Source organism: Zootermopsis nevadensis, unplaced genomic scaffold (assembly GCF_977971745.1).
Source record: "Zootermopsis nevadensis isolate Lab colony 2312 unplaced genomic scaffold, Znev_1.0 Znev_ptg000008l, whole genome shotgun sequence".
NCBI lineage: Eukaryota > Metazoa > Arthropoda > Insecta > Blattodea > Termopsidae > Zootermopsis > Zootermopsis nevadensis.
Genome location: NW_028259140.1, coordinates 15,450,913 through 15,473,517, shown reverse-complemented (window position 1 = coordinate 15,473,517; position 22,605 = coordinate 15,450,913). Strand labels below are relative to the sequence as shown.

The 22,605-nt window shown below is 40.6% G+C and overlaps 1 long non-coding RNA gene across 2 annotated transcripts in view; it reads right to left on the bottom strand.

The window, feature by feature from the left end:
• Nucleotides 1-22,605, bottom strand: part of LOC147874519 (uncharacterized) — a 50,703-nt gene that overhangs the window by 3,898 nt on the left and 24,200 nt on the right. The window contains exons 2-4 of one of the 2 annotated variants that reach the window (XR_015534210.1): nucleotides 14,023-14,250; nucleotides 3,799-3,864; nucleotides 201-3,691 (exon numbers count right to left, since the gene is read on the bottom strand). This is a non-coding gene — a long non-coding RNA (uncharacterized LOC147874519). Of the gene's footprint in view, nucleotides 1-200; nucleotides 3,692-3,798; nucleotides 3,865-14,022; nucleotides 14,251-22,605 lie in introns of those variants that run through there. The other variant, XR_015534211.1, reaches the window with a different exon arrangement.

Here is a 22,605-nt window from a genome sequence, read left to right as displayed (position 1 = left end):
CCGGCACTAAGCATCCCGCGCCGCTTGTTCTGAAAGGCCCGTCGCTGAAAATTGTCTGCACCAGCGACGCACCATCTGCTTGCTCATAACGTTAGGCCCATAGACCCGGCACAGCTGACAATGAATTTCGATCGGCACTATGCTCTGTGCATTCAAAAACTTTATCACTGACCGCACTTCATAGTCGGCGGGAGCTGGAATAAAAACCTTTATCTTCAACAGCTGCAACAAATATTTCCATGGAATTGTGTTTTGTTTCTGTAAACGGCCCCAGGGAAACTTACTTTTGGGACGCGCCTCGTATTTCGAATTCTCGTCATATGAACTGCTCCTGTGCGAAATTCAAACAAAATGAACTAGGTCTGTTAGAATGGCATATACAAACATTGCCTAATATTAAATCTCAAGGGATTTTAGAGTTACAATAAATGCACTATATAGAGCAGACACACAGCACAACGTACAAAAATCATGATCCCGCATTTTTTATAATTCTGTTCCTCAGAAGTGAAATGAAGAGACTAAATTCTCTCTCAGCGTGACAAATGACTCTCTCTCTCTCTCTCTCTAATGACATTTTCGGTCGTCCGGTTTCTTCCGATGTTGACGTACAATGACCTCACCTGACACGTTACTTTCTGTAGGTTTTGTGATTCTCACAGCCGTAAGTCCGAAGTCGGGCTGTGGTCCAGGTTATAGCGCCGTGTATTCTGGTAGCAATTTACCAGAGTCCTTGCTGCGATAAGCCTCGTCGCTCTGAAGATAGAGGCAGCAAGGGCCTCTGAAACTTTGGGAAACTTCTACCAGACTACACGGTGCTACAACCCAGATCTTCAGATCTTCCGTCCAGCAACCCTAGTAAGATGAAATATCTGCCTTATGTTCAGCAAACTATTGTAGGCACTAGTTGTAACATGTTCTCCAAATATTTATTTCTCCTTCACAAGGTAATATTCCAATAATTTCAAATCTTGTACAGACGCTGTATTTGTCTGCCTCGTAAATCCCTTCCAAAAGCATCCGTACCGTTGCTTGGGCTTGCTTAATTAATTACAGTTTCCGATCCTTTGTCGTGTTTGTATAATCTAGTCTGCGTCGCAAACATAACGTCGCAAGTACTTTGTGCTTTGCATGATGTAATATTGCAAATACCATGTGCATATATTTATTATTATTATTTTTATTACTCTTGCCAATATTATTATTATTATTATTATTATTATTATTATCCCATATATTCACCACTTTATGGGGTATGTACTTCCATGTACCCGAGACAGACTTTGTCCCTAAGGTACATAGGGCAGCAGCTATTTCCGGGATACATTTTGTTTTTAATATGTATTACATGTATTATATAATTTTATTTTACGACAGCGTCTTTCAAATGATGTATGAAGTTCCCAAAATATCAGTTTTCTGAAGTTCCCTGACGTCGTGTTCGCCCGGAATGTTGGCCAAATATTTCCTGAGTGACCTGGAGACAGTTCCAGTTGCCCCTATAACTACTGGAATTATTTTTTCTTGAACCTTCCACATTCTCTGTATTTCTATGAGAAGGTCCTTGTATTTCAAGATCCTCTCTGCTTCCTTCTTAATCACATTCCTGTCAGTCGGTACTGCTTATTATAATTATTATTATTATTATGAATTGTTTAATTGGTCCACAAGCAGCCAAAAACTTCAGGCGTGTTGCCGTCATAACTCGGATGCTTGCAGCCCAGATGTAGTCACGGCTCGAACCACGAGATAGGCGGCCACAGTGAGTTGGGGTCGTTCACACGTAGTAGTCGGAGCGACCCGAGAAGCACGGCCTTTTGCATCCGGCTGGGTAGTGCTTCAGCGTTACGCTGGCATGCCGGAATGAGCTTGATGTTGGCCAGCAGTGACGACTTGACTCCTCCAAGAACTCCAATTATAAGGACGATTAATTTGACAGTGAATCCTGGGTACAGTTGTCTTAGCTCAAACACAAGGTCCGTTTTTCAGCCTCATTCACAACTATGTTGGTTTCAGCCGGGGCCGAAAACTCGATGACATACACAGTGCATCCAGAGGCATCGATGAGAACGATGTCAGGTTTAGTGGCTGCTGCCTGGTAGTGGGGAACGAATAGTTCCAATAAATTTTACATTTGTCGTTCTCAACGACGGACTCAATGTCCCCAGGAGCGTACGGCAAAACGGGTGTCTTTATCTATGCCGTAAAAGTGTCTCAGGTGGTAGTAGATTATACGTAAAGCAGCATTATGTCGATGAATGTAGGCGCAGCTGGCGTAATGTTTACATGCCGACAAAAGATGCATCAGCGTCTCTGGTTGCATTCGACATGCCCTGCAGACAGTATCCGCTACCCCCACACCCATCACCATTCGGCGGTACACAAGTGTGTTTACAACACCATCTTGGCACGCTAAGATGAAACCCTCGGTTTCAGACTTTAGTCCAGCCGACCGTAGAAAGGCGAACGTCAGGTCTTTTGACAAGCCCATTTTTTCTACATTTTTGAAGAAGGCCCCATGCATGGGTTTATCTGCATGTTGCTTGAGCAACAAAGTTCGCTCAGCCTTCTTAACAGTGCCCTTGAATTGATCTGACGTCAGCGTCAAGAGGGGCAACTGTTTTCGCCGTCCAACTGAGCTGGTGTCGAAGTCAAATTCGAGGTCATTTGCTGCTCTCTTTGCCGCCTGAAATATAAACGCCCCTACACCCGCAGACTCATGCGAACATACGAATGTCAAGAGGGGATCAGAGCTATTAATGATGGAATGAGCTGTACCCAGAACTATCCTGTTGTGAAGATTCTCCAGAACCAAGAGACCTCTACCGCCAAGATGACGCGGGAGGGTGAAGACTTCGGTGTATGGTCATCATTTTTCTGGTGGCCCTGTCCAGGTTTTTCAACTCGTTAACTGTCCACTTCATTGCTCAAAAAGTATAGAGCAGGATCGGAACAGCAAGCACTTTGTTTCTACCACAGAGCTCGGAACTCCAAATCTGTCGTAGGGTGCTGCACACAGCCTCTTTGACCTTGGAGGCATCTTGGACATGACTCTCACTCACACCAAGATATGTATAGGACTCTTCGGAATCAAGATGGTGTATGACGGATGGACGGTGCACCGCACATGTAACCACGCTCACATCTTACCAAACGGAAAGAGGACGTAGCGAGATGCAGAAAAGAAGAGGACTCAAGCTGTTACCTTGAAACACTCCGCGGTGATAGTAAACCAACTCGGTTGACACTACACGCTTCCCAGATGTTAGACTGAAGCGCGTTTTCCAGAGCGGTAGTAGATTTTCAATGCATCTCACTATGTCAGGTTGGACTTTCAGCACTTTGAGCAAGATGACAATTAGCTCATGAGAAGTTGTGTCAAAAGCTTTTTTGTAGTCCACCCAGGCCATTGACAGGTTGCGCTTATAATGAACCGTATCTTGACAGATGCATCTGTCAATCAACAGATTGTCCTTGCAACCTGCAATGCCACGTTTTGAACCCCGCTGCTCGTATACGTCTTTCCAGATAGGGTCGATATGGTGCAGTATGCGTTCGTTCAAGTTGGAGGTGAAAGCCTTGTATACAGTATTAAGATAGGTATTAGGTCGGTAGTTTTCCGGATTAGATAAATCTCCTTTCTTCGGAATAAAAACGGTGCGCCCTGCTGTCAACCAAGGTGGAATGGGCTCTGTACCACACAAAAAAGATGTAAAGATACGAGATAGGTGTTTGTGTGTGCTCCTGAAATTTTTCCACCCAAAATTATTATTATTATTATTAAAATATATCACATACCTTTACGATTTGCAGTAAGCCAATGACTCGGAGTGATCAGGAACTTTTGGATAAAGCTTCTGAAGCCTTAAAACAAAGCGAATAATTTGGTTAAGAAATGCCTTCCGTAATTTTTACAATTCTAGTCAGTATCTTTGTAGAGTAATACAATAGGAACACAGATTTGTTCCAGGTTTCCAGCAACAGTTCACACTACTGAAATACCAGACTGTTTTTCATTAAATTATTCTTGCATTGTTTGTATAAATCACACAAAATTAACAAATAATAAATAATAATAATAATCTTCTGTCTGTTCGGCAGTCTTCGTGTCTGTTCGGCAGTCTTGGTGTTTCCGTTCGCAAATAATTTAAGAAATTTCGTTTTATTTGATACTGCGGGTAAGCATTAATATTTGGCAGACACATTCTATTTTAATACCAGTCACCCCAAAAACCCAGATCAAATGTTATCAGTTTAATTCAAAACGCTTCTCTGCACAACACACAGGTACTGCACATAACATAAAATACAGACAAAAGGAGCACCAACAACTTTTATTTTATTTAACCCTGTTCTGACGTATCCTAGAATAATTTGTTACATTCTGTACAGGGTGCCCATAAAGTTCCTGTAAATGTTATTGCAATTAAAAATATTTATAACAAATAATATAACAATCTAAACAGATGTGTATTTACAAAAGCGACACAAGTAGTCGGTTATGAATTAGGATTGTCAAAATGTGTGTACAATTTATACATTTCAGACGCACTGTGGAACACAAGGTCCAAAAACTGGTGAGTTAGGATTTGAGGTTCTAACTCTCGTCTTTTCTCGAAAATACCTCTGAATTTAATGGACACCATGTACAGGCAGTTTTTATTACTCGTGTCAGCCACAGTAACACTAGAATAAAGTAAAGAACTGAAGACGAGCACGAAACTTGATTTAACACCATTTATAATTTTTGTATTATTTTTAGCGTTCTGTCTGACGACAGGTCCATATGAACAGGATCCTTCCATCCTTTTTCTCGGACTGGGACCTGTTCATATACGTTCTTGGCAGATGATCCAGAAGTGGTTTGCCATTGCCTTCTTCTGTGTGTGAATGAAGTAATTGTTGGGATGCCACGGAGGAAAACTCCGTGTTGCCTAGACCACGGCCTTGCTCAACACAAGGTATAAATTCGGGCACCGCCGGGAATCGAACCCGAGACCCCAGGATTACAAGGCCAGCGTTCTAACCGCTAGACCACCGTGGCCCTCATTTATTTATAAATTACGAATTAATAATTATATCAACCGGACTGCAAAGGGGGATAAATAATAAGCTAAGACTATGTTGCTTATTTAGCCTTTCGGTACTACTAGATACGTCGCGAAAACTGCGATAGGCTTTTGTATTATAGAGCTGAAAATCGAGAATCTCTTCGAGAAATTTGACGGTTTTTATAGAACTTACAGATGAGTGAACATTCCCAAGAGTCCAAAAAATTGCACCTTCTTGTGTCAGCAGAATCATCTGCACGACGTTTATGTCAACATCTGATGCATGCCCAGGTGTCCTAAGTAGCATCTTACAGTTTGTACGAGTTTGATATCGCCCCTTGCGTGCTACAAGTCCTACCCTCACCCATTCCCCTTAATTCTTACGCCTTGATATAAGGTGAAACAGTAGCAGAACCTGATAATTCAGTGCTGTTGATATCGAGACCTCGCAGTAGACACGATCCGTAAGTTGGTCTTATATTCTCATAATCTGTCTTCCTAACATCGATCTGTTATTATCCTCTCCTGACCTATGTCTCCTGCGTGGCATTTTCAAGAGCGGTTTCCCCACTGAAATTATTCTTGTATTCACCGTATCCCTCACCACAACCACACGTCCAACCAACCGCGTCCCCTTAACAGCATTCTGTGGCCTGTATGTATCAAGATCGTTACGCAGTATCCAACACTTTCTACTGCCGGCTTATTAGCTCCAACATTTTTGTGAGATTCTTATTAGTTATACGGTTGTCTCAGTCTTAAAGCCCTGATTTCAAATTTGACAAATAATATGGCAGTAACAAATTTCGAACTTAATAAAATTAACAAATCATGCAGCCGATTAATACTGTACAGTGTACATGGCGGATATAACGTCAATAATTACGTCAGTCAAATGTATGGTCTAGGTAGTACTTAGGGTTAGAAATAAATGGTGTATAGACTTAGGGAATCAGCTGTAGCTTCACTGAAAGAAATATCTTATCAGCTGATTATGTTTAAGCCGACGACAGCATCCTTGTTGCCCTGCTCCATTCCAAGCCACGCTACCAACATTAGTAGGACTAAACCTTTCCACAATATAATCGTTACAGTAAGCTTGGTAATAGCAACAGAAACATAACAAACATTTCAACGCCTACCTACAAGTTACAATTCCCGCATTTATTCAAATATCCATCACGATAGAGAACGCTCCGAATGAAAATTACTTCTATGCTTTATGTACACAAATTTGGACACACTAACTAGTAGAAAAGGTCCGTCAAAATTCAACGGGGAAATAATTCATTTGTGTCCTCGTCCCTCCTCCCTTTCTTACATATATTTATCCCGTTCGTATATTAATCTCCTTCCCGAATTCCTCACCTATTCCTTTTCTATCTCTATGAACTTGAATGGATACAAAGTACATTTAGACGCCCTTATAAAATCTGCGTAATAAGAATATCAGCTGTAAAATATAACGTTTTAAAATCTAATGCTACGTTTACACGGCGAGAGTTCAGAGCGGCAGTCGGTCTCAAGTCAGGTATATGGAGAGACGTATCGGAGGGTGTTTAGACGTTGAGAGAATGTTGTTACTGTAGGCCTGACTTACACGAACGTCGGAAAGGCTACACGCACCGGAAGTTAGCTCCATCTGACTTAGGGCTCTTCCCGAAACTGAAAGAACATATGAGAGTTCATCGCCTCTTGACAGACTATTTGCAGGTGGACAGCGGCGAAGTTTGTGGTCCGCAAAAATAATAGCATAAAATAGTGAGTAATAATTGTGTATAACTAACTAGATGGCTCACCGATCCCGAAGGTTCATCACCGAACTAACCAAAGCCCTCCACCAGACCCTGTCCTGGGCCAACAAAATCCAGTCTCCTTCAACTCCTATCTCCCATAGATCCCGCCTGAGATTATTCTCCCATCTACGTCTAGGTCTCTCCACCGGTCTCTTCCCCTCAGGCTTCCCAACCAGTACCCGGTGAACACCTCTTGTCCCATCCATGCGCGCTACATGCCCCGCCCATCTTATTCTTCTCTATTTAATCACCCTGACAATACTGGGAGAGCAGTACAGATTTTTAAGGTCATCATTATGCAGTTTCCTCCACGCCCCATCGTCTTCCCTCTTAGGCCCAAATATCCTCCTCAACACCCAATTCTCAAACACCTGCAATCTATGTTCCTCCCTCTGAGTGAGAGACCATGTTTCGCACCCATACAAAACAACAGGCAAGATTACTGTTTTGTATACTTTAATTTTCAGGTTCTTAGAAATCAGACGGGAAGACAAAATATTTTGAACTGAGAAGTTGCAAGCATTTCTAGAATTTAGTCTCCTCCTAACTTCCTCGTGAGTGTCATTTTTATTTGTTATTGTTTTTCCCAGATATTTGAACTTTGTAACCCTTTCAAAGGACTTATTAGCCACCCTAAGACAATTCTGCCCACCTTTCTATATGTGTCCTCTTTATTGTATTTGTTGCTTACAATTACACAATAAACTTGTTTTTATTTCAACGCAGTATGTACTTGTTTGTGTTACGAAATAATTGACTCATTAATTTCTAGCAAAATTTAGCAAGTTTCAATATCGCCTAGGTTATTGTAGACATAAAATCTCTTTCAGATGTGTAGGAGCATCTACCCACCCCACAATCAACCACTCACAATCCGACCTCCAAGTCTCTGAGTCAGTAACAGCTGATGCGTATAATCTGTTTATAGAACATTCTGTTCGAGCATCGCTTTTCATTAACTAAGTACATAAGCACTGCCTCTGTATTTGACAAGCCTATTTCACGTAATGAGGGGAAACATTTGCATTCATATGAATGTAATAATCTCTGAATACAAGCTGACAATTAGAAAGTTATTTACGAACCCCCAAGATATCAATGGTTACAAGACGGCAGAACTGCATGAACGTTAATTAATGAGAAAAGTAAAGTAAAACTAATGGTTAAATGAAACACGCGCAGATTAATCTCACTTAAACACATTTAATCGAAATTTTTCGAAGAAGAAATGATCCGTTAATGAAGGAAATGAGATATATCACAAAATTACAAAAATAATTCCTTAAAACCGACATTGGTGTCTATAAATATTTCACTTTCCTATCGAAACCGAGAAAATGTTTAGGTAAAGTGGTGTCTAGCGGTCTATTGCAACTTTTCGTCTGATAGAAACTTACCGACGTATTGGCCGCAGACATTTTTGCAGGTAAATTCTTATATATAGCCACGGTGGTCTAGCGGTTAGAACGCTGGCCTTGTAATCCTGGGGTCTCGGGTTCGATTCCCGGCGGTGCCCGAATTTATAACTTGTGTTGGGCAAGGCCGTGGTCTAGGCAACACGGAGTTTTCCTCCGTGGCATCCCAACAATTACTCCATTCACACACAGAAGAAGTCAATGGCAAACCACTTCTGGATCATGTGCCAAGAACGTATATGAACAGGTCCCAGTCCGAGAAAAGGATGGAAGGATCCTGTTCATATTGACCTGTCGTCAGACAGAACACTAAACAAAAATAATGTGGTGTCCCGTACTAAACGCCAATTTTCTCAATGCTGAAAATGTAAACGATTTTATAGATGTATTTTCCTAGATTTTGTTACGTTTTAACTTACTGACAATATGCGTAACACGAAGAAGGAACACTAAGTCACAGGTAACTATTTAGCACGCACTACAAAATCGATTATGACAGATTAGCAAGTAGACCGGGAACGGAGATACGGAGAAACTGGAGGTAGGCATTTTAAACTATCGAAAAGAAAACGTGTTTTCGTATTACCTGTTATTTGTTCAAGATAAAGTGTCAGCTTTAAAATTTGGAATAAAATGAGGCCACACCGTGTGTTTGACGATGATGGACCTTGCAAGTCCATGTTCGTGTCCTTTGTGTGTAGCGTTATGCACGAGGCTTTTATTCATTCTGTGTAGAAGAAGGCGACGTGATTTTTCACACCAGTGTAACCTGTTCTTAAGACGCAAAACACGTTCCTTTCCTCTAAAATTCACGAAGTAATGTGGGCTTCTGTGTCGTAGTTTCCTGTGCCCTCACAGGCAGATACCAAAGTTTCGGGGGGAAAATCATGCAAAAATCCATGTTCTTGCTAAAGGTGAATGCAGTATAATTCTCCGAGAAATAGGTATCTAACGGGTCGATATCCCAGGAGATAAACTTCGACGTCCTCACAGCCGTGAGAAAATCAAATCTCACAATGTCTTTTACTGTTTGTCGGTATTTGCTAGTTTGTACGAATTGCCTTGTGAAGGACTGGAGGTTCTCACAGCCTGAAGGATGTCGGTTTCGGTCTTCTCCATGTAATTTTCTACACAGAAGATGGAGGGATACGCTACTTCAAAATTTCTGTAACCACTTCATGAACTGCTCCGTCACAAAACAGCAGGCGACAACTGAGAAGTTCATCGGGATAAATAATTCTGCTTGGATTTGAGACTTTCTGTTTGATAGCCTTACAATTTGTTCCAAAGTGGAATACCTCACAAACTTTAATCATACAATCTCCCATTTAAAAGACTAAAAATATTAAAACAATATTTCCTGTTCCTTTATATGGAAGTCATTCATCGCCCTGATGAAGGAGGCAGTATGACCTCCGAAACGTTGGTAAACATCGACCAGACTACACAGTGATACAACCCAGAAGACAGAAATATTCATACTCATCGCCCTGATGACGGAGGCAGTATGACCTCCGAAACGTTGGTAAACATCTACCAGACTACACAGCGCAACAACCCAGAAGACAGAAATCTTCATGCTCATCGCCCTGATGACGGAGGCAGTATGACCTCTGAAACGTTGGTAAACATCGACCAGACTACACACCGCAACAACCCAGAAGACAGAAATCTTCATACTCATCGCCCTGAAGATGGAGGCAGTAGGACCTCTGAAACGTTGGTAAACATCGACCAGACTACACACCGCAACAACCCAGAAGACAGAAATCTTCATACTCATCGCCCTGAAGATGGAGACAGTATGACCTCCGAAACGTTGGTTAACATCAACCAGACTACACAGCGCAACAACCCAGAAGACAGAAATCTTCAGACTCATCGCCCTGATGACGGAGGCAGTATGACCTCTGAAACGTTGGTTAACATTGACCAGACTACACAGCGCAACAACCCAGAAGACAGAAATCTTCATACTCATCGACCTGATGACGGAGGCAGTATGACCTCTGAAACGTTGGTTAACATCGACCAGACTTCACAGCGCAACAACCCAGAAGACGGAAAACTTCATACTCATCGCCCTGATAACGGAGGAAGTATGACCTCTGAAACGTTAGTTAACATCGACCAGACTACACAGCGCAACAACCCAGAAGACAGAAATCTTCATCGCCCTGATGACGGAGGCAGTATGACCCATGAAACGTTGGCTAACATCGACCAGACTACACAGCGCAACAAACCAGAAGACAGAAAACTTCATCGCCCTGATGACGGAGGCAGTATGACCTCTGAAACGTTGGCTAACATCGACCAGACTACACAGCGCAACAACCCAGAAGACGGAAATCTTCATTCTCTGATGACGGAAGCAGTATGACCTCTGAAACGTTGGTTAACAGCGACCAGACTACACAGCGCAACAACCCAGAAGACAGAAATCTTCATACTCATCGCCCTGATGACGGAAGCGGTATGACCTCTGAAACGTTGGTAAACATCGACCAGACTACACAGCGCAACAACCCAGAAGACGGAAATCTTCATACTCTGATGACGGAGGCAGTATGACCTCTGAAACGTTGGTTAACATCGACCAGACTACACAGCGCAACAACCCAGAAGACAGAAATCTTCATACTCATCGACCTGATGACGGAGGCAGTATGACCTCTGAAACGTTGGTAAACATCTTCCAGACTACACAGCGCAACAACCCAGAAAACGGAAATCTTCATACTCTGATGACGGAGGCAGTATGACCTCTGAAACGTTGGTTAACATCGACCAGACTACACAGCGCAACAACCCAGAAGACAGAAATCTTCATACTCATCGCCCTGATGATGGAGGCAGTATGACCTCTGAAACGTTGGTTAACATCGACCAGACTACACAGCGCAACAACCCAGAAGACAGAAATCTTCATACTCATCGCCCTGATGACAGAGGCAGTATGACCTCTGAAACGTCGGTTAACATCGACCAGACTACACAGCGCAACAACCCAGAAGACAGAAATCTTCATACTCATCGCCCTGATGATAGAGGCAGTATGACCTCTGAAACGTTGGTAAACTTCGACCAGACTACACAGCGCAACAACCCAGAAGACAGAAATCTTCTTACTCATCGTCCTGATGATGGAGGCAGTATGACCTCTGAAACGTTGGTTAACATCGACCAGACTACACAGCGCAACAACCCAGAAGGCAGAAATCTTCATACTCATCGCCCTGATGATGGAGGCAGTATGACATCTGAAACGTTGGTTAACATCGACCAGACTACACAGCGCAACAACCCAGAAGACAGAAATCTTCTTACTCATCGTCTTGATGATGGAGGCAGTATGACCTCTGAAACGTTGGTTAACATCGACCAGACTACACAGCGCAACAACCCAGACGGCAGAAATCTTCATACTCATCGCCCTGATGATGGAGGCAGTATGACCTCTGAAACGTTGGTTAACATCGACCAGACTATACAGCGCAACAACCCAGAAGACAGAAATCTTCATATTCATCGCCCTGATGATGGAGGCAGTATGACCTCTGAAACGTTGGTTAACATCGACCAGACTACACAGCGCAACAACCCAGAAGACAGAAATCTTCATACTCATCGCCCTGATGACAGAGGCAGCATGACCTCTGAAACGTCGGTTAACATCGACCAGACTACACAGCGCAACAACCCAGAAGGCAGAAATCTTCATACTCATCTCCCTGATGATGGAGGCAGTATGACCTCTGAAACGTTGGTTAACATCGACCAGTCTACACAGCGCAAGAACCCAGAAGACAGAAATCATCATACTCTGATGACGGAGGCAGTATGACCTCTGAAACGTTGGTTAACATCGACCAGACTACACAGCGCAAGAACCCAGAAGACAGAAATTTTTACTGAGTGCGGTAACTTCCGAGGTATCTCATATAAAATTCTATGGAATATTCTTCTGGCGAGGTTGACGTCATTTATGAATGAACCTTTATCAGGGATGATCAATGTGGATTCCGCCGTAATGAGTCAAATATCGATCAGAATTTTGCATTTGATAAATTTTATAGAAAAAATGGGAGTATAATTTGGTCAGTTCACCAACTACTTGCGGGTTTTAGGAAGGCATATGAATCAGTTGGATTGTAAATACTGTATGGCATTTTGATTGAGTTTGGAATACCAGAGAATATTGTTTAGTTAATTAAGATGCGTACGGACGGGATGTATAATATAGTTCGTGTAGGCAACCTTCTGTCGGATCCCTCCCCAGTGCACAATGACCTCAAACAGGGGGAAGTTTGACCCCAATACTTTTTAATTTTGTTCCAGAAAATGTCACCAGGAATGTCAGAGGGAATAAGGAAGGGTTCGAATTGAACGGTCTGCACCAGGTACTTGCCTATGCTGATGTCAGTTTGCAGGGGGATAGATTCGGTTCTGTATACAAGAACGGAGAAACTCTCCTACAGGCTAACAAGGAAATAATCCGAGAAGTAAATTTAGACAGAACTAAATACGTGGGCGTAATATTAATATTATATAACATTATAATTATAAGTAACACATTATTTAATTTTTTTTTAAAATGTAAGTATCTGGGAACAATAATATCAAACAGAAATGAAGTCAATGATGAAATTAAATGTAGAATACATTCGGGGAACTCTTACCATCTCGTTTGCTAGACAAATAATTGAAGATCAGAATAAATAAAAGAATAATTTTGTCGGTTGTCTTGTATAGTTGAGAAACATGGTCTCTTACATTGAAGGAAGAACGTGGATTACAAGTGTTTGAAAATAAAGGTGCTGAGGAGGATATATGTATATATATATATATATATATATATATATATATACAGTATTTGGATTTTGAGTCTAATATTGTCCTTCCCTATTGGATGTTATGAACGTCAAGATGTCCTCACACGAGTTGCAAAGTGCATTGATGTTGACGGAATTTTTGAAAATGTATTTTACTAGGTAAACTGTACCGATATTGTGACTTTAACAATAAATAACGGTGTTATAAACAGTACATACACACATGTACATATACACATTTTTCCTTAGAATGACCGGTACTATGACCTTCCAGAATGTTAACCTTTCCTCCTGGGACACCCTGTATATATAATTGGAGACAAGCTCTGCACATGATTGTGTATTCACCTTATAGCAACAAGCACACAGATTTCCGTGAACGAAAGTTGTGTCAGTGAATTATCTGTATCTGACAAACTTCTCGTTCACTTCTTCTGTTAGAAACGAAAAGACTTGCCTAATTTACGTTTCCCGGAAAGTGAGTCGTGAGCCTCGAAGTCTGCGCATTGAACGGAACAAATGACACGCGCTCTACGAGAAACAGTTGAATGAGCTGTGAGGTCACAAGACGATTTCTTTGTAAGGGATGTTCATACAAATGCCCCTTTGTTCAATGATGACTGTATTTTAGTCGCCTGCTCAGAAGACGAACATCAGACTTGTAATTTATTAATTACATAATGTACTTAACAAATACAACTTAAAAATTTCGATTCAGAATTGAAAATAATTGAATTTAGATGTGAAGAATCCGTAAGAGTAAACCTTGGTTCACATTCTTGAACATATGAAGAGCTTTATTAATTATGTTGCACAAAAGGCATTAGACTACGAGAGAAATTATGATTTAATACTGAATCAAACATATTTCAACGGAATGCGAGGCTACTGGATTTTTCCGCTGTGTGGCATTTTGGACGCTTACCGACGTTTAAGAAGTAACTGCTGACTCAGTCATCAGGGTGTTGTGCTTCTGAAATATAAATAAAGTTCTATCATACTGGACGGCGTAATACTCAAGAGGACTTGTTCATCCTTGACTCCGCGGGAACCAAAAGTGTCAGACTGGCTCAAAACTGGGACATCCTGTCAGGATATCCGACCTCCTGGCCGAGTTTTGAACCCGGGACGAAAAATGTGATGGTTGTAACTCCTATAAGAAATGTAAAATAAAAGAATATAAGTATTTTAATGATTTTTTCCCATGTGTACAACAAAGCCTGCACACCAACTACAAGTCAGCGTCAAATGTGACAGGGTCGCTTACGACGTCAACAGGTAACCAGTGCAAAATACCAATGTCCCTACAACAAATACAATTGCACGTGATGATCGCATTACATTCATTTTAAAATATGAAATTTTAACATATAAGAGTATTTTAATTTTATGGAAACAATAATAACGATCACACCGTGCACACCCCGGGACACGTTGCGCGACGCATGTGCGAGGCACCTTCTGCGCATGTACCCACTAACCTAACCTAACCTAACCTAACCTAACTTAACCTAACACAACCCATCAGGACTGAGTACCCTTTGTCAGCAGAAATGGGCGTCCTGCGCAACAATTTCACGAATATAGTAAGAATGGTCGGAAATTGCTGAAATTTTGAATGGACGTCATGTCACGTGTAAGATAATAAAATTCATACTCCATTTTATCATAAACATTATAATAAAGCAGCACTGAGACACCAAATTCGCAAGGCGGAACACCGAGATATCAGCCACGATCACTTCAAGTGTGCGTCATTTATGCAAACAAACGCATGTCCATAATTCCTGAGTAATGCCTACATGTGTCGAAGTACCCTACGAGACGACTATATACAAAGAAATAATCCAAAACAATTTGATTGACTATAACAAAGAGGGTCATGTTTCAAGGCAAGTTCGCTGCCCACTCGTACGTAGAGTTTGCAGCATTGAATATATCACAACTAAACACACCTGTTCATAATACATGCACCTCAATTATTTTAGGTCCTTTCAGTAATATAATGCACTATCAGAGAGGTTAAAATAGAAAATTGTCAAATTGCCATGTATTTCGCCAAGAAAGTTTTGAACTGCTCATTGTTCATGTCGCATAAGGATTTGCTGTAAGTGTCTGAGAAATGTAGTTACAAGTAAAAGTTTATCCTCAAAATATAACCAAAATATGCATTTAACTACAAATATTACCAAACACATAAAAATGACCTAAATATGCATTTAAATGCAAAATAAAAACAGCATAATTGTGATTAGGATAACCCAGTTAGTGTTTAATTTCAGTTTTGAATGAAAATAGAAGCCCCAATAAAAATACGACATATCATGAACATCCGAACTCTAGTTATGACGCTGTGTGTTCTTGTATGTGGTTGCCAGGTTAGCAAATTCGAAACTCTTTGGTAGGAATCATTTGGCACATAGTAAAACCAACCACGTCCAAAGATAATGTCTGAGAAAGCTACAGATTAAGCGATAATTATTACAGATTGATATTATAAACAGCCCGAACCATTACGTAACAATTTCGTAGGTTTAACGCTTTCCATAATGTCAAGACCGTTCTTAAAAACCTCTTTGGTAAGAAATACGTCATTGTAGGTACAATATGTCGGCTATCGGCACCAGTCAATGACAAAGCCCTTGTAAGATGTAAAAGTTATGCCCTCTGAAAATAACTTCTGATAGGCAAACAGACAGAGGTCCTGAATGGTATACGGTGTCACATTAAAAATGAAACATGGAAGCCGGCGTGTTGCAATTGAATAAATTACGACGTTGACGTAATAACTAGGCACAAAGGAGTAAATTTATGTCAAGCATTACACTTACTTACATACACTTTGCATTGATGACAAGAGTCACATTTTAAAGACTTGCTCAAGAAATACTCAATCCGAACATTGTTCTTTAGCTTAACAGTTTTCACATAAAAAATTTGGGATTTATCAATGCCAGTTTGTAACTGAATTTCCCAATTCTATACCAGGTTCAGCTTCGAGGAATATAATTTACTTTGTTGTGCGTGATTTTCACGAAGTGAAATAGCGAAAACGCGTTGCGGGATACCCGTGTCTGTCTGTCCGTCTCTCCAGTCTATTCAACTCTAAAACCATCAGACAGATTTTGATAAAATTTGATGTGGATGTTGCCCTATTCTACAGCACGTACTTACGAGTGGTGATAACAGAATGGTGAATGGGTAAAGTCGTGAGGTAGACACTGAGGTGCTGCGTTGTGGCGGCCAAAGTGGGAACTATCGAACAGGGCGGATTTAATTCACCTAAATGCACGATAAAAATAAGGCTTGAAGATATTTTGTGTATTCCAGCAAAGAATACACTTTCCGAGCTTGCTGGAGAAAACTACAGTTGCGTACAACAAAACAGCAACAGCTAAAACATTTCGTTTGATGTCGGAGACAGAGTTAAAAATTTGCTCGTGGCAATGGTTAATATCTCTGTCGTTTTCAAATCATTTTAAATTATTTGGTTTTCTAATTGAGGTAAGTTATTAGAAACCATAAATACTTGGAAAGTAAAGTAACTGCCTGAAATATAATTCGTGGGAAATTGTCATGTTGGAACCTGATGGAGACCTCTTCATCGTATAAGCCGTTTCTCAGTGTACTGGTCCGTTTTCACACACAATTACATTGCCGTCAGGTTTTGGTTTCGGCCTTCGATCAGAAGAATTAATTGAAGGACTTACTTTAATTAAACTATTCTTAAATAGTAACATCGCCGCACTACAGAATCTGACATTAGACATAGCTTACAACTCTTGCGTAATTCTTCTAATGTATTTAAGCAGCTGTCCACACGAACACAAATATTTAACAGACAAAGTAAAAATAAATAGGACGTCAGAGTTTTCACTTCTTCTACCACAGCAAGGACTGGATAAAGTATCACGATCCGATATTATTGCAATTGTTCTGTCAATCCATGTCACATATTCCAATTAAAAAAAGAAGAGTTTCTTAAGTGTTCTAGTATTGTCAAAGTAATTAAATTAATTCCAGAAAGCAGCTGAGCCCTTCCTGAGAAATCAAAGTCCGCTCAGCCAGTCGGCAAAATCCCTGCCTTTCACTGAAGCCGATCCTCACCTAACAATAATTTGCATCTCGTCATTACGTCAAGTCAGACGAATCTGGTCCGTACCGTTTCACTCAGATTCATTTAAATTACTTTCGACATTATCTTCATATCTACTACTAGGTTATCCAAGTGGCCTCGTCACTTCAGGTTTCCAAGCAAAAATTCTGCATGCATTTCCCTTATTTACCGTCTGGACAACCTTGATCCGCTCTCCCTAATAATATCCCCGTTTTTCTCGTAACAAATAGATGGAAGTCATTGCAGTTCAAAAACCAAAAAGGTAGTTTCAATTATAAAATTTGGGTCATATCGTGACCGATCGATTTACGAGGTGCGATCGGAAAGTTTCAAGACTGCGCCTATAAAAACCCGTACACTTATCTCAGGTATTAAATTCATCCATCACCCTCGAAGTAGTTCCCCTGGGAGTGAACACAACGATCCCAGCGCCGCTGCCAAGCCTGGAAGCATCCCTGCAAATCTTTCTTTGTCAGCCTGTCAAGCACCATCTGCGATTATGCCTGAATCTCTTCTATCGTCTCAAATCTCCTTCCCTTTAGCTGAATTTTCATCTTTGGGAAGAGGAAGAAGTCACACGGAGCTAAATCCGGCGAATGAGGAGGGTGCGGGATGAATGCCATGGTGTTTGAGGCCAAAAACTGCCGAACTTTGAGGGCGGTGTGCGCTGGCGCGTTGTCATGATGCGTCGCATGTGGAGTTCTTCCTTTAGAATCAGCTGACAGGTCCCATAGCCTATCCCAACAATGTCGCACAAGTCGTTGATGGTACGACGTCGATCTTCGTGAATGGCCTGCCGAATCTTCGTAACATTTTCGGGCGTTGTGCTCGAAGATGGTCGTCCAGAACGCTCGTCATCATCGACAGAGGTTCGGCCATTTTTAAAACGTGAATGCCACACAAATGCTTGCTTTAGCATTTCATAGGTTTCCGTAGCCGTTTTGGCGAGTCTTTGGCAAAATTTGATGCACACGCCATTCCGAAATCGCAGGAGGTTCGGTGTAATGCACTACCAAAACGCCCGTAACTAAGAAACAAATGCTAATTCGATGATGCCGGCTGGCACACTGATTCACAATGAATGTAGGCCGCACCCCCTAGCGGCAGAAGCTCGTACTACATCCGGGTCGCCCTCTATTGACACAGTCTTGAAACTTTCCGATCGCACCTCGTATGCACAAATAATAACCCCCCTTCCCCCAATAAACAGGACGTGGATTTTGTATGAAGCATTTTATATTATAATTTTATCACAGATGTAAAATTGGAAATTCCGCTTAAAAGCGAGATGCGAATGAAAAGAGCTTTAATCCACATTGAAATTCCGACCGGAGCATTAATGACTGATTTGTAGTGACTGTAGGACCAGGCTAACATCTTGTTACCATTTTTCTGCCTCAGGTAAGTTTTCTACAGTGAGGAACACCGAAATTCATAAAGCCAGATTAACTGAAGCAGCTCTCGGATAACGACATCCGCTTTAATGGGCGGTAATCTGATCCTTCGTAAGTTTCCGCTACGCATTTCAATTACGATCACTTATCAGAGTTTTAAATTATAGTCTGAATTCCTAGTGTTCCTTTAAAGTTATGGTACACTGAAGGTGGCTGTCTTATGGGTTGCAATTATACCAAAGATAGCAAACTTCATAATTACCGCCGTGAAATTTCAAATACCACTTAAGGTCCATTCATTGCACATCATGTATCAGTCACAATCTTAGCTATCTAGCTTTATTTAACTTTATCAGACAACTTCACAATTTGTATCCTTGACAGATGCGTTTCGATAATCAGTTAAATATCATCAGTATCTCATATTAATACCCACAATTGTCTCACAACTGTGTAGTACCATTGGTTTATCTATTACCTGGTGATTATCCAGAAAAGCGTTTGTCTATTCATATATAGATTGACATTAAAATATCTGGGATAATGGGATACTGGGAACGACCCGTTCTTCAAGTTCCTGAGCAACTTTAGGTTGGCTTGATCTGTAGACATTCGGTAGGACTCCTTGGATGAGGGATCGGCCCGTCGCAAGGCCTCTACCTGTACACAGGACAGCACAACACAGAAAGACGCGGACAAACATCCATGGCTTGAGTGGGATTCGAACCCACGGTCCCAGCGACCAAGCGGCACAAGGCCCACGCCTCATATCGCGCGGTCATTGCGGCCCCCATTAAAATATTAAATTATTAAAATAATTTGTTAGATTAAAATGTGTACCTGGATATTCAAAACCTTAATTGCAAATCCTTCCAAATATTTTCATAATTTGAGACCGTAATAACTGTAATAAAATATAGTAGGCTAAACTTCTGAGAAATTAATTGTAATTACACTGTATGAAAAATTAAAATACCGAATGCATTGGCCTTTGCTCACGGCCTGAGTTACCGAGATGAACATACTATAATATCATATAATGTTTCCATATTTGGCCAAACATTCTCTGATTCCGGTTATTAAATATCATACTAACTAACGTTTAGTTAACTTGACGTTTTAGATAAAATGCTCATCAGTAGAAATTTAATTCAAAATTCGTAAGTGCTGTTTGTACATTGACAACAACCCAAAACGCCGCATATATTAAATAAGACTCTATCTACCGTACACCAGAGTTGGAACGAGGCAGCTGAAGGGAGAACCAATCGAAATTTAGCTCAAAGTCCCACGTCTCTAATTAAGAAGCAGATTGTAGATGGAGTCCTAATTAACAAGATGATTTCATCAATGCAAAGTTCCAGGAGTTTAACTAAATCCCCTTAAGATAGTACCGACACATTTCAAGCAGTTCCTTCGTCATTATAATTTAAATTCCCAAACTTAATGAGAATCGACATCATTATGAGCTTATTTACTGTTTCAAAAGTAATTATCTGAAACTTGTAACATTGGTAAAGCGAATTACAGGCAACTGTCAGTTTACGAACATCCGCTTTGACGAAAGTCGCAATTCATTCAAAATTTCTTAAAGTCACCAATAGGTTGAGTTCCTTATAAAAGAAAATGCCAAACGTATAGTGAACATAATTGTAAGATTTAAATAAATAAAGTTTCAAATTTTTTTTTGACAATTATTATCAGAAAATTATTATATGATAATCAGTACATGGCTTTAATGCTTTAAAATGGCTGCTAACGTATATGATACGTATCCTAAAAGCTCATGAATGTAAGATACACATAACGAACAACGTCTTGAAACGGAACTCGTTCGTATCTTAGACCAATACGAACTCTAGCAAAACAAATCCGATCGGAGATTTACTTCTGAAATCTACGAAATGAAAGGAGTTGAAATTTTGGTGCGTCTAGACATTCAATTCGAGAAGCTTATTTTACCGTCAGAATATGTGATAGTAACGTCACCGTTGTCGATGTGTAACGTCGTCACGAGTATAATTCTGACTTACTTACACGGCATTAACAAGGCGATCTTCGTATGGAGAAGTGTTGCGTTTTCTTTGCGGTACGTACAGAGCTATTGAACATTATTTAGACAAGCTTCACCTTCAAAGTAGTGAGCGACAGATTTGCCATCGCTGGAGAATGTCTAGAAATCGAGAAGGTCGACTTTTAGGAACTATCCATCCATTGAAGATTTGTGTCTTCTGGGTTGTTGCGCTGTGTAGTCTGGTCGTTGTTTACCAACGTTTCAGAGGTCATACTGCCTCCGTCATCAGAGTATGAAGATTTCTGTCTTCTGGGTGGTTGCACTGTGTAGTCTGCTCGAAGTTTACCAACGTTTCAGAGGTCATACTGCCTCCGTCATCAGAGTATGAAGATTTCTGTCTTCTGGGTGGTTGCGCCGTGTAGTCTGGTCGATGTTTACCAACGTTTCAGAGGTCATACTGCCTCCATCATCAGGGCGATGAATTCATCACTACACAGCGCAACAACCCAGAAGACAGAAATCTTCAAATTTCTAAATGTTAACAAAATATAAGTTTGTTTAAAAAAGTGTATTAATTTATGTATAGACCAGAAGATTAATGTTTAGTAGCCCAAACATTTAGTGTAAGTAAGAAGAAAAGCTTTCTCTATAACTAAGGGTGCAGTGGAAACAATTCTGTGACAGACAGAACATCAGATACGAAACTAATAATTTAGAAAAACATCGCTGAATCAGTTTCCATAAAAATCGGTTGAACGGTTTTCGAGTTATCACTTTTGGATAGACAGACATGTGACGAAGGTAATTTTAGTGTTTTGCAACTGCATTTCGAAAGCGCCTAAGAATTATGTAAAACCCGTAAATTAACATAACAAAATTGGATGTATCGGAAGCTGAGTTTCACTGCTGCATAACTTATTACAAGAGAATGTTCGATATCCTATCGCCCACTAATAACACCTACGTGCAGTCTCAGCGCTAGACTATCAGTGATTCTAGCTCCACTGTATTTTTACACATTCACGTATGTGCATTTAACTTGTATGCAGATTATTTAAGCTTTCACGATATTTTATTGTTCAGTCTGTGTCAGTTTTTTCTCTGGGTAATTGCGAAATGTAGATTTATTGTCGACCGTCACGGAGTCACTTATTGCCAGTCACTGAACTCAAAATGAAAACAGATGTGAATATCATTAAAATCATTAGGAATCGGCAAATTTTAAAGTACAAATTAACTAATTTTAATTGTAAGTACAATTACTAAGCCCTTGAAACACTTAGTTCAGCAAGGTAATATTTAAAAACGCACATCCTTTCTGAAAGTAAAATTGAGATATTTCCCAAATAAAGATCGAATGGTTATCGCTGCTTAGGCAAATACTTGCTGTTTATTCTGAGAACGAAACGAAATCCATGAACAGGCTTCACTCTGAGGGAGGAATTCATAATTATTGAATATTAAAGCACGTGGTTAAACAGTTACCACTATGATTTAAAGCGTTATCTTACAAGGAAGTAATCATTGAATATACAACTGAGCAGAGCAAATTATTAAATCACGAGGTTGGAATGGGGACATTCAATAAAGTCTGGTGTATAACAACGTACTTGCGTCGGAAACTTAAACTTTTGTGCACTCGTGAACGATTTAAGAGGCGTGCAAACAACAAGAAGTCATCTGTTTGTAGGAAAAGTTACTTGTGGCAGACAGAGCAAAGAGCCACAACTTGTGTTAAGGCGACGTCCATAACTAGAGCCATGAATGAAGAATTACGTGTAAAACTGGTTTAAAGAAAATTCTTATTCGGCGACATTTGAGGTTTTCACGGCTGCGGGTTGCCGAACCGCGTAGTCTGGTAGACGTTTACCGATATTTGAGTGTGTTTGCTGCCTCCATGATCACGGAGATGAGTAAGGCGGAATAAACTCAGAATCGTCCGTAAACTTCTACTAGGATACATGGCAGAACAAAGCAGGAGAG